The sequence below is a fragment of the Lissotriton vulgaris genome, unplaced genomic scaffold (genome assembly GCF_964263255.1).
Source record: "Lissotriton vulgaris unplaced genomic scaffold, aLisVul1.2 SCAFFOLD_1333, whole genome shotgun sequence".
Classification (NCBI taxonomy): Eukaryota; Metazoa; Chordata; class Amphibia; order Caudata; family Salamandridae; genus Lissotriton; species Lissotriton vulgaris.
In genome coordinates, this window is record NW_028250620.1 from 571,531 (window position 1) to 583,845 (window position 12,315).

At 43.2% G+C, this 12,315-nt stretch overlaps 1 protein-coding gene across 1 annotated transcript in view; it reads left to right on the plus strand.

Moving 5' to 3' along the window:
- Positions 1 to 1,160: 1,160 nt before the first annotated feature.
- Positions 1,161 to 12,315, plus strand: part of LOC147663180 (uncharacterized) — a 58,774-nt gene continuing 47,619 nt past the window's right edge. Inside the window, exon 1 of the mRNA XM_086950613.1 lies at positions 1,161 to 1,274. The gene's annotated coding sequence lies outside the window, so the exon portion shown is untranslated. The remainder of the gene's footprint in view (positions 1,275 to 12,315) is intronic.

Below are 12,315 nucleotides of genomic sequence, written 5' to 3' on the forward strand. Positions count from 1 at the left end.
GCTCACTAATATTACTGCAAACAATCTTTGTGAGGCCCTGTTTTAATCTAAATGATTAAACAAACGTAACATTTATCTGAAAACGGTCTGTTATAGATTCACACAGATGACCCACATTAACAAGCATTAAAATGCAATAGGTCTCACCTTTTATGTTAAAGCCATTTGCTTGGCTATACAATACCATTAGCAAAGCGTAAACACGTAAGTATGATGAAATTATACTCATGTTAAAGTAAAACTGAGTAAGGTAGTTGCCCTGGGAAAAACTTGTCACGTCAAATCTATATATTTTAAAGAAACTATGGACCTAATTTAATAGGAGAAGCGATGTCAGAAGAAAACCCGAAAAACGCGCTCATCTACTCCACAAGCACACAAAATGAACAACTAATGTGACTTCTTAAGCTAAGTAAAAACACGTTGGTCACTGTAGCAGAAAAGTGTCTATTTCTGTTACTTCTGAGAGCCAACTATGGAACTGTGTGGTTCTCATTTAGCACTTTAGCTGGAAGTAAATGGAGCTAACTTGGTATTCAGACACTTTATCAGAACTACGTGACGCAGCTAACCAGATACTGGGAGACAACTGCCGGGGTCCTACGATGCCGTATATCACTGCAACTCTAGTTCTGAGTCAGTATTTTGTTATTTGCAGCTTTAAATAGCTTTAAATAGCACGAACTCGACCGGAAGGTATTGGAGGTATATAAACATTGTCACTAATTATGTTTAACCAAAGACGCATTCTTTTAAGCCATGTGATTTGCCCATAATCACACGTTGTTGAGCCGACGCCAAGAATCGAATCTGGTTCCTCCGTTCCAATGTTGGCAGTTCTGGACACATCTCCTCCCCTAGTAGAGAAATCTATCTGTATCATCTCCAGACATAGCAGCGTGCACTTAAATAGACAACAGCACATAGCTTAAAATAAGACTTCAAGCGCTGCAACCAGCTACTATATTTGGGGCTTAAGGTAACCTCTTCTTCCGGAGCGATAGGAGCCTAGCACTTCCGGGGCAGCGGGAGCAACTACTTCCTAGATGGACGTAGGCTATTTCCGGGGTGGGTTATTTTCTGTATTAACCAATCGCAGATCTTGCGGAGTAGTACATCGACCCAAGCCGTCCCGTAAGTGTTTCTTCGCCTGTCAGTCTGTGTAAACTTCCTTTCCGATTGGCTCTCCCCGCCCCCAGTTTTGTATTAGTTTAGAGTGAAGAGGATAGCACTGGCAATCTGATTTTTAAAGATTTACTATCGGGCGATAAGAGGTAAGTTGTACGTTTGGAAAATTCCAGCCGGTCTTTGAAGGGTTCAAGAATTTAGGAATTTATACAACGAGGAAGATGAGCGAGCACCCCACAAGACATCGGGTTGCGGAACGATTTGGATAGGAAAACGGGACAAGCATCAGGAAAGAAACAATGTTAAGTAGAAGACCGTAGCAAAAATAAAGTGGAACGGGGATTTCTCGAGTACCAATGCGGGAGGAAGAATAGACATGGGAGATGAGGGCTATGTTAGAAGGCGAGAAATGGGGATTTTTTTTTTTTAGAGGGGAAGGATTGGGTGAATAGGATCTTAGATGAAGGCTATTGCTTTGCCGATACTCGGCATTTATCCCCTGTATCGAGTGCCTTTTCTTTAAAACTCCGGGTCCTGTTGTTAATAGTCCATATTTAATCTCTTGATCAGAATAACAAAAGGCAGTTCTAATAAATTACGCCAGATTTGATTATCTCCAGCAACACAAGACCTATTGAAATACCCTAAAGAATTAGTAGTACATCAGTTTAAATCCTGTTATGCCACTCCGTCTTATTAGTAGAATGATGCACATCTCTTGTCTCAAATTTCACAGATTTAACTCCCACGTATTTCTCATTTTTAGTCGGTTTCAACAACACAGTGAACTTGTTCTTCGAGTTGTTAGCCAGGCCTGGTCTAGGTTTTTTTATCCAGGAAATCATTTAGTTCAGCAGAGAGCTGAACAGGCACTTGCACCCCTATGAATCCAAGTCCCGCACCTCTTACTTTTTGTCCACCACTGGCCCCTTATTGACCAAGATCTCTTTGCGACAACCAAACCTAGCCGAAGAATCCGCTGTCCGGTATGAGCTGTCCAAATCAATTAAAATGTAGCTATGGTCATTATGGTATTAGTGGGCCTACATTTCCTCGTTTAAAAATATGCACTGGCTTGCTCTTCATTATGAGTGACCTGGAAAACAGCCTTGATTTTCTCACCCTCAGTTACCCATGCCACAGTTATCAGTAACTGGGGGGAAGGGGGTCGAATGTCCGGGAATAGCAAATTGGATCCTGATAATCCCCTTAGAAATGAGGAATTACTTGGGGACTCTAAATCTATGTCTTTCTGCAGATAAAATCGGTGTGTAAAATTAAATAGATTTGTCGAAATATCAGTGTCGCTGGGGCCTAATCACTGTTGCCAGACCTATTGCAATTGAGGCCACTCCTAGCGAGGCCCAAAGTGATTTAAATGCTTTTTTTGTGGAGGGCCTTTATTTATTAAACCTCGATAAAACCAGTAGAGATGATTTGTATATTGTCAAAGGTTTTGAGGAGATTTACATAAAGATCTGTTGTGTTTAAAGCTGTGGGTTTGATACGAGGATCCTAATTATTTGTGGGTAGGCTCAGTAACGAGGGTAAGGTTTGAACTCCATGTCACCTGCATGAATATTTATAGAGCACACTGGTAGAATATGAGAGTATTCATACACCCGCGAATACATTGTCTTTTTGATCCCGACTGCCGGCCATCCTAACTACCACCAAATGTAGAAATGTCCTACTTTATGTTCTTTTTCTCCGTGAACCCTGGTGTGACTATTACCCTGCGACAACTAAAGTCTAGAGTGCTTGCACAGGAAAAATGTTTAAATAAGGATAGTTGCACTCTCTGTTAAAATGATTGTGCCTGCAGGCTTCTTTACCTCCACACTTAACTCTCCGTTTTTTAGACACTTTATACTGACTGCTCAGATACTGCCCATTTTAGAACATAATGAGCATGTCAGCTTTTTCACGGTAGAAACTTGATTTTAGTCTCCATCTTGCTTTCCCTAAGTGAGCTGCAACTGTCAGTCCTTTATCCCGCATTAAACTTGTGTCCTCTAATAGTGCTCATTCATGAGAGGGTTGTTGTCCTATACCAGGCACATGCGCCTTAACATTGTTAGCGAACGGGAACATAGTTGGTTCCATCTGCCTTGCCATCCTCTGGTCCAGTATATTAACTGATGGCACATGAATAGCTGGGATTGTGCCATGATGTGGAGACATGTATCAGCAGTAACCATTTGGTGCTCTCACCACTGGCTTTACAAATTTGATTCATTTCTGTTCTCTTTGTGTGGTGCATTAGCACCACGCAATGAGGTTGTGTATAGGTTGGACCCAGCATGGGGCTCATGATCATGAGGTAGATGGGGAAAGCTAGCATTCACATAGAACAGGGATGAGTACTAACACAAGCCAATGATGGGTGGATTCAGTGTTTTATTGTCTAAGTAACATAATAGGACAATATAGTTACCCGTGTGTACACGAAAGTTCCTGAAAACCATACACCTGGAGTCTCTGCTATTTCTAGAAAAAAGGAGATAAAGAGGGTCTAAAGGGGTTAGTTTACCGACCCCCGACATCTCAACACTCCAACTCAAATATAATAACCAAGAAATGAGATGTCTGGTCAAATCAGTCTGTGTGCTGTACTAGAAACTAAAGACAAGGTGGGACTGTATAGCAACGAACCTGAGGGTCGCGTAACTTGGTTGCTATACAGTCCCACCTTGTCTTTAGTTTCTAGTACAGCACACAGACTGATTTGACCAGACATCTCCTTTCTTTGTTATTATGTCTCTGCTATTTCCCAGGCCTCCCAGAGCCTGATTGTTTGGACCGTCAATTTTTGTGGGCATGCACTCATTGGAAGTAGCGTTAGCCAAACTGTCTGGCTTTGCTGGACATTTTCTAAACTTGTACGTGCAACCAGAGCATGGAGATTGACTTCCCATGCCACTTTTCCCCTGTCATCTTCCTAGGACTAAGCCTTTGGTGCTGCTGCTACTGCCTGGGCTGTTTATGATTTTGCAATGATTGGAAGTGGCGTGCTATCCCAAGGAGTCTTGCACCACCCTTTTCCAGAGCCTTCTGCACTCTTCACCGTGAGACCGGTGGACTGCTGGAGATTCAAATTTGAACTTTGCACATATTTACCTACACTTTACTACCATCCCCCTGCCAGAGGTAGACTTGGGCTAGGATGATCTCTTCACTCCAGGTCTTTGGACACAGTCTCCAGACTTGAATTTTCCATCTACAAATCCTTGTTTTCAGATGTTAGTCTCATTACTCATGTTAGGTGAAGCAGCAAAACTGCAACACTCATAATGCACGCAACTGTCACACAATGTCCTACACTGGAATCATTGTCCATAGTGACATTGAGGGAAGTGGTCACCCTACGATGGACTGACCATAAAATTGACTGCTGCAGTTACAGGTGAGACAGTGGTGACTGTTTCTGGTGAGCACAACCTTCTTTAACACTTTTAAAAATGATGTTTATATATTTCATTTGGCTCTTTTTTTCTGTCTATTTTGACTGGTCCAGGATTCTGCAGGTAGTCCTGTCAACTGACTTTAGTGCTAATTTGTGAGCCTTCTTAACTCCTAGGCTTGCTTGAGTCCTTTGTTCTTCCCCACCAGAGTGTCTTTCACTCTATGAAAAATCTCTCACCTTGTCCCTCTTATTTGCAGATACTGATCACAATGTAGTATGAATTTGCCATTGTGGGTTCTTTGTGCTGTAGTTCTTTAAATGTTCGCTAAATTCTAGGTTTGCAGACCTAAATAAGTTTAACAATTGATGAAAAGTAACTCGTCTCTTGGTGATTATATTGAGATACTCCATTGTGTTTATATGTTCGGTTTAGTTCTCCCAAATGTTAGCAGTTGAACATTATATAAATTGTACAGAAACTTCTGTTCTGCATTTTGTTGGTTATGTGCTCTTATACATTCGAGCTTTTTGTAAACTGTGTTTTTGAGCATTGTATAGCTAGGACCAGACCTCTTGAGCCAATACTGTATAAAATGTTGCCATATAAATAAATACTGTCAGATGCCCACATGAGATTACAATTTTGATTGTAAGGCTGTTGGTTCTGTACAGTCGTGTTGTACCTTGCATTCTCTACAATTAGGCCACCCGTTTGTACTGCAAATATATTGTGTACAGGAGGTTTTAAGCAACACAATCCCTTTGCTGGAAGACATTTGTGCATTGTTTATACTGTTGTCCTGTACCTAAACACATACTTTTTTCATATAAGCTTTAGAATGCTCGCCCACGTTTCCATACGGAGCTAGGCCCGCTTGGTTGAGACTCACTATATGTTGTGCACTTGGTCTTTTTCATACTGCTGATCAGAAGCACTTCATTTTTGGAGAGAAGTGTCTCGTGTAAGAAATGTCACAGTGTGTGTGTATACATATATGTGTGTGTCACTGGAAAAAAGGTTAAAGTAACGTTATAGTTAGGAGTGATTTTAAAAAAGTGTTCTTGCATTTCTTTTTTTAATTAAAAAAAACAACTTACAAATCCACTGTAAAAAAACAAAGGTTAAAGTAACGTTCTAGTTAGGTGAATTTGCCTGTGACAAAATTAACGTTTTGACCAAAAAAAAAAATCCCTCAAATTCACCAGTTATGGTTAGCAGAGCTAACTATAACTTGAGCCCCCACCATGAACTGCATATGACTTCTGTTACAAAAAAACTCTATAACAATACATGTAAAGCATTAGAACATATGTATCACTAATAGAATGACAACTGAATTCCATGTGACATACGTCTTCCCATATTACATCACTGATGATATCATCCAATAGGGGTGTTAGTTTGTTTTACAGTTTACATAATGACTGGTAGATACCATATTTCTTTTCTACCCAATTTTCTGCAGCCGGTGTCCAGCTGATCGGTGTACTGGTTTACAAAACATGTGCTTCTAATCCATCATAGGTGTGTCGACATATTAAACAATATCGGTTTTGCATTGGAGAATAACCCTGTGTGCAGGTGATATCTTTGATAATATCACTATAACATTTGCGGAGTGAAATTAATGATGAGAAACCTGTGCAAGGCAGGGGAGTGTTATAATGACCTTAGGGCATGAGTTAAAGTTCCTTGAGATAGCTATGGTTTTGTGTGTAAAATCTGAACCTAACTATAATGTCCCTGTGATCTTCAATTTTGTCTTAGACAGCGGCAGAGTCCCCACCTCTTGGAATGGCTCAGTGATCTCGCCAATATTTAAAGGCAGCGTCGACTCAACAGAAGCCCAAGAACTACCACCTTGTGGCACTTAAAGACAATGAAGCAATGTATTTTGGGGAACCATTCTGGTGGAGCTACTGACTGGGGCTAAGGAAAATCACATTATTCAGTGGGAACCAGGTTGGTTTCACCGAACAAACCTGGTCAATAAAAAACATCATGGCCCTTTCACTACTTTAATTATTACTGAGTAACTTCGCAACGTCCTATGAACAGCCTGACCTCTGTTTTGTAGATTATTATTAATCCACATTTGACAGGGTAAACCGCAGCAAAGTATGGTCAAAACTCTCGGCTCGGAATGTGCCAGGTGGTTTTTAAGGGCACTACAAATGCTGCATACAGGATTAACTGGTGGGTGGCTCCAGACTGTCCAGGATTATACCAACAATTGAAACAGGGCTCTGTTTTGGTGCCGACTCTTCTTTAAGTTTGTTCCTTTCCGATTTTCCTCCCTTATTAAAGAAAGTCAACAGTCCTGCTCCACAATTGGGAGGAATTTCACTATCAAATCTGCTGTATGCAGAATACCTGGTTCTGATTTATGGAACAAAAGTGGGGCTGCAATATCTCCTGGATGCAACCTCTGAATACTCCAATAGAAATGGTTTGGGTGTAGACTTAAGAGACTCTAACCCTAAAATTCCAAGGAAACTAATTGAACAACCAAAATTGGCAACTGGGAAGTGACCAGGTGGAATCAGCCAATGCGTACAAATGCCTTGGAGTACTATTTCATCCCAATGAAATGTTTGCAGCCCAAATTGAAGAAATCAAAAGGAAAGGCAAAGCACATGCAGTTGTTCTAGGTTCTCTGCACAGGAAAATGAAGGGCTCTTCGCTTTGTTCAGTTTTGCAGGTGTCACAAGCCAAAGTCCCCCCCCCCCCCAAACTGGTTAATGGGAGTAAGGCTTGGAGGGGCTGAGACAGCACTGTGCTGGAAAACAGTTTTGAAAAATTTCAAGTCCATTTTCCACCTGCTGGCCCATAAATAGTAGTAATATAGTTTATTGTATTAATCAATTATTACAATAAAAATATGAATCCTCACATATAGAATAAAAGATATTCCACAGGATAAAAAAAATTGCAATTAAAAGCTTTCAAATCTAGCTTTAAACGATAAAATTTAATGCATACATCTCCAAGTATAAGCTTCTGTTTGTGTTCCAACTTCAACTGTAGTTTACATAGAACTAATCCATATACTTTTCTTAGTCTTCTAACAATTATAAGGATACATAAATAAACATTCCCGCTTTAGCAGCATTGGTCATGTTGTTGAAATCATTGTCCACCTCAATTACAACCTTCCTTCAATCCTGTGTAGCCTTCTTTACCAATATAATAAGGTGCTGATATACCAAGATGTGCAAGACGCCTAATAGGTCATAACATTTGTGCAACGAAGAATCTATCCAAAAGGGAAATCCAGTACCCAATTAAAATGGTGTCTTCCCTTTAAATGCACAACTAAGTGTGCTATCTTTTCTAATTCTAAAACAATTTCCGGTACGTTCCTCAGCTGGTCTTATATCAATGTTTTTAAACAAGGAGCATACATTATTTTTCCTTATAGACAACAGTTTGGCAAACACATATTATATGAAATTCTACTATTGAAACTTGCAAATCTAGCTAGCAGCATTCAGATTAATTACATGAATCTTCCAAGCATAAATTCTATTTCTATTCTGGCTCATACGTCCGATGCACAAATTAGGTTGGAGTTCAGCCTAGTAAAACACAAATTGTGCAGGCAGGCAGCATTTTTGAAGTGCTGCCTAAGCCTCAAACTCACAAAGGAGGGCTCTCTGGACTACTACCTCTGGCTGGAAATACAGGGGAGGGATAGTTCAACTATGAGTGCTTTCCTACAATGATCAATCACCAGCCTCCCATCCGCTTGGGTCCTAAACCTGAGATGTAGTGAGCTGAAACAAATAAACTAAACACCAACGCACTGTCTCTTTTGGAAGATAAGCAGTTGCTGGCAAGCAGGAGCCATGGGTGGCTTACACTCCAATTATACAAAGGTATCCCCTCAAGGCTTACAGTAATTACACAGATGAAGAGTTGAGAACAGACTGGGCATACTGCCTGTATCAAAATATTATCCGCCTTGGAGAAGAAAGGAAGGTGTGAAACTTTTCAGGCTTTGCTGACAATCACCAGAGGACATTATGCACTTGCTGTGTCTTTGCAAAGCTGCCTTGGATGTACGCTGGAAACTCCTACGCAAAGACTTCATCAAGAGAGAGATATCATATAGAGAGTCATTTGTTGTGTCTTTCAACCCTGCTGAATTGAGACTGAACTGCACGCTGGTAAAATTTCTCAGGACTGTGGAGAAAAGAGTATTGGCCATAGAAGTCAAAGAAGCAGATGAGGCCTAGTGAGTAGGGTGCATTTCAGCTACAGGCCCTTCTGGCTTAATTTAAGGGGAGACATGTATGGGTACTACAATGCTTGGGCACATTATCAGTTTTATTTTACAATCTCTAAATGGCACATTAGAAAACTGTTTGAGCATATTGCACAGAAACTAAAACTCCCTTCTGTGAATGCACTTTAAATTAACAACTCCGCTCAGCCTGGCTCTGTCAAGGGAAAAGAGTGTTGGCAATGTTTCCCATCATTTAAAATATCAAATTTTGCATAATCCTACTTGCCACTTACCCCTTTTTAGGTCTCGCCTGTGAATGCAGCGCATGTGCTGCTTCGCCTCTGCGAGATCTATTGTCGTTGCTTCTGTGGAAGCTGGGTTTGTGTCCACCCTGTCGGATATGGGCCCTTCTCACCCAGACTGGAGATTTCACTCACGCACGCTCGTACCCAGCGTCTCCTCCAGACAAGCGTATTTATATATGCATCGCGCTTTCACTTGAGGTGAAAGCGCGACACATATATGAACAAGCGGCAGACACGCGAGATAACAGCAGCAGCCATTGTAGCAAGTTCACTCATGGGCGCTTCCCCCTACACTGAGTCTAGGCGTCCATTAGGAAACACCCCCACATAGTTAGATAATGCGCTTCCTCGCCTGCAACGGAGTGCTTTCTAAAAACAGGTGCAATGGAATGCCTAGAATCTGGCTGTGAAGGGCCTGGGAGAGCGCAGGGCGTCATTGGAAACATCCCAAAGTAGATGCCTTCTGGTGACCTCCGAGTGCATGTCCTGTGACGCACGAGTCTCTCGGTTGTATTGTTACTGTGCTTTCTGTTTCTGCATTGATAGAGGCTCAGAGGATCTCCTGAGGGGCGTCAGTGCTATAGAACACCTTCAGTGTCCGATGGCTGTGAGACACACAGACTTTCTTGGTGCACGGTTTGCTCATTACATAGGAAAATCAAAACAATCCAAACATGAGAAGGAACAAGGATGGCGGAAGCCTGGAATTCCCGTCTCAACATGCCTGAGCTGGGAGCGGGTGTTTTCGGGCCTGCGGACTGCAGGTGGGGATGATCCCAGAACTGGGAGCAGATCCAGACCTACGCCCGACAGGTGGGTCATGCTAAGGGGCGGAGTCTGCACTGTGGGGTTGGATTCAAGGCTCCTTCGAGGAGGTGGAGTATGTGCGGGGGTGCCTCTGAGCTGTGCCTGTGGTGGCTTGCGGTCTGCAACTAGCGGGTGCATTAATCTGGAGATGGCATCTGTTTTCTCGGGTTCAAGGCATAGATGGCCTGGGAGTGGATACCATGTTTTTAGGGTGGGTTCAGGCGTGCGCATACGGATTGAATTCACGCATGTGACCCAAGGTGGATTCTCTGCTCTGGAGAGGATTCGGCGTCCTGAGAGTGGGTCTCTACTGTGACAATGGATTAGGGCACTGTGCCCAGGGCATGGATTCAAGACGGTGACCGAGGGTTACTCAGTATTCTGGGGTACAATCAGACTTGCTCACAAGAGTAGATTATATGCTTCCGGGTAGATAAGACATGACGGCGAGAGGGTAGATTTAGGCAGTATACTCAAAGGGTGGATAACATTCAGTATTTTGCTATTGATTCGTGGTGCGCCCATCTCCTACAGAATACAGATTAGCCAACCCTTTCAGTGGCAGCCCCCATGTTGCATCTGGAAAAGAGGGCTGAGTAAGACAAGGCCCAGGTTGTGCTAAGAACCTCACCAACCTATCAATGAATGTGCAGTCTCCCTCCCCACAACATCTGGTTACCTGCACCTTCCGGTCCATATTGGTGATGTGCACATTGCACCCACCGCCGACTGATGTAAACAATCCATGGATTTGTTTATACATGAGGTACCTACGTGAACCCCACACGGTGGCTGATGGCCATTTTAAGTTCTTGCACGCAGGATAGACGGGACAGCACCCCTCATCCCTAGCCTCTGATGACCCCACCGGTAACTTGCTTACATCGAGGTACAGGGGTACGTACGCCCCTCTTTTGTACATAAAACCAACGCCCTTCGTAAACTGGCTGCACCCGCCAGAGGGTTTGAGTGTCCCGCCCCACAGAGTATAGACGGGTACTTTTTAACAAAACATAACCAGGAAAACAAGCATCTGTTTTGAAAACCTGCAAGATGTGCATTAACACACACTTTGTACTCGTAGTCCTTGCTTACGAGAAGCAAGGCTGTCAGTAAAAGACTGCCAGCTTTGCTTCTCATAAGCAAGGACTATAAGTACAAAGTGCTTGTTTACGCACAGCCTGCAGGTTTTTAAACGCATAAATAAAAGGCATTGTCATTTACAATGCCATTAGCTCAAAATCTCGCAAATGCGAGACCTGTTGCATTGCAAATGCTTGTTGTCTCTGCATCTAGGATTTTAGGAGAGTTGCTAGAAAGCCATGTTATAATAATTGACCGTTTCACTTGGCTTTTACTTCGAGATGTCGATTTGGGCAAAGCATCTTGTTTTACTATAATTGTATTCAATATCCCTAGATTTGGCCACAGTTTTAATAATGAATGTTGAAAAACTCGGTAATGGGTAAATGACAGATTGCAGACGTTTTAACGTTGTATTCTATATATTTTACTGTAACTTTTGTGTTTTTTTTTAAGTGAACTTCTAAGGGTTTTTTCTTTTTAAGTTCTATATCCTAACTCCAAAGTCCCTGTGACTTGTTTTTTCAGTGAAGATAATATAAACAATTATTTATATATTTTAGTTAATACCTTTATTTCGTCTGCTCTTAAGGGAGAGCATATTGAGCCACATCCGCACTTGCTTCTCTGACTTCTCACCCACTGACTATTAGAATGTTGTTCGCTCTTGCTTGCGCACTCTCTCTCTTGCGCGCGCTCTCGCGCGTGCTCTTGCGTGCTCTTTTTTGCACGCTCTCTTTTGCGCGTGCGCTCTCTTGCGCGTTCTCTCTCTCTTGCGCGTTCTCTCTCTCTTGCGCGTTCTCTCTCTCTTGCGCGTTCTCTCTCATGCACGTTCTCTTTCGCTCTCTTGCGCGTGCTCTCTTGCGCGTTCTCTCTCCCTCTCGTGCGAGTCCTCTCGTGCGCGTTCTCTCTCTCCCTCTCGTGCGAGTCCTCTCTCCCTCTCGTGCGAGTCCTCTCTCCCTCTCGTGCGAGTCCTCTCTCCCTCTCGTGCGAGTCCTCTCTCCCTCTCGTGCGAGTCCTCTCTCCCTCTCGTGCGAGTCCTCTCTCCCTCTCGTGCGAGTCCTCTCCCCCTCTCGTGCGAGTCCTCTCTCGTGCGTGTCCTCTCTCCCCCTCTCGTGCGAGTCCTCTCTCCCCCTCTCGTGCGAGTCCTCTCTCCCCCTCTCGTGCGAGTCCTCTCTCCCCCTCTCGTGCGAGTCCTCTCTCCCCCTCTCGTGCGAGTCCTCTCTCCCCCTCTCGTGCGAGTCCTCTCTCCCCCTCTCGTGCGAGTCCTCTCTCCCCCTCTCGTGCGAGTCCTCTCTCCCCCTCTCGTGCGAGTCCTCTCTCCCCCTCTCGTGCGAGTCCTCTCTCCCCCTCTCGT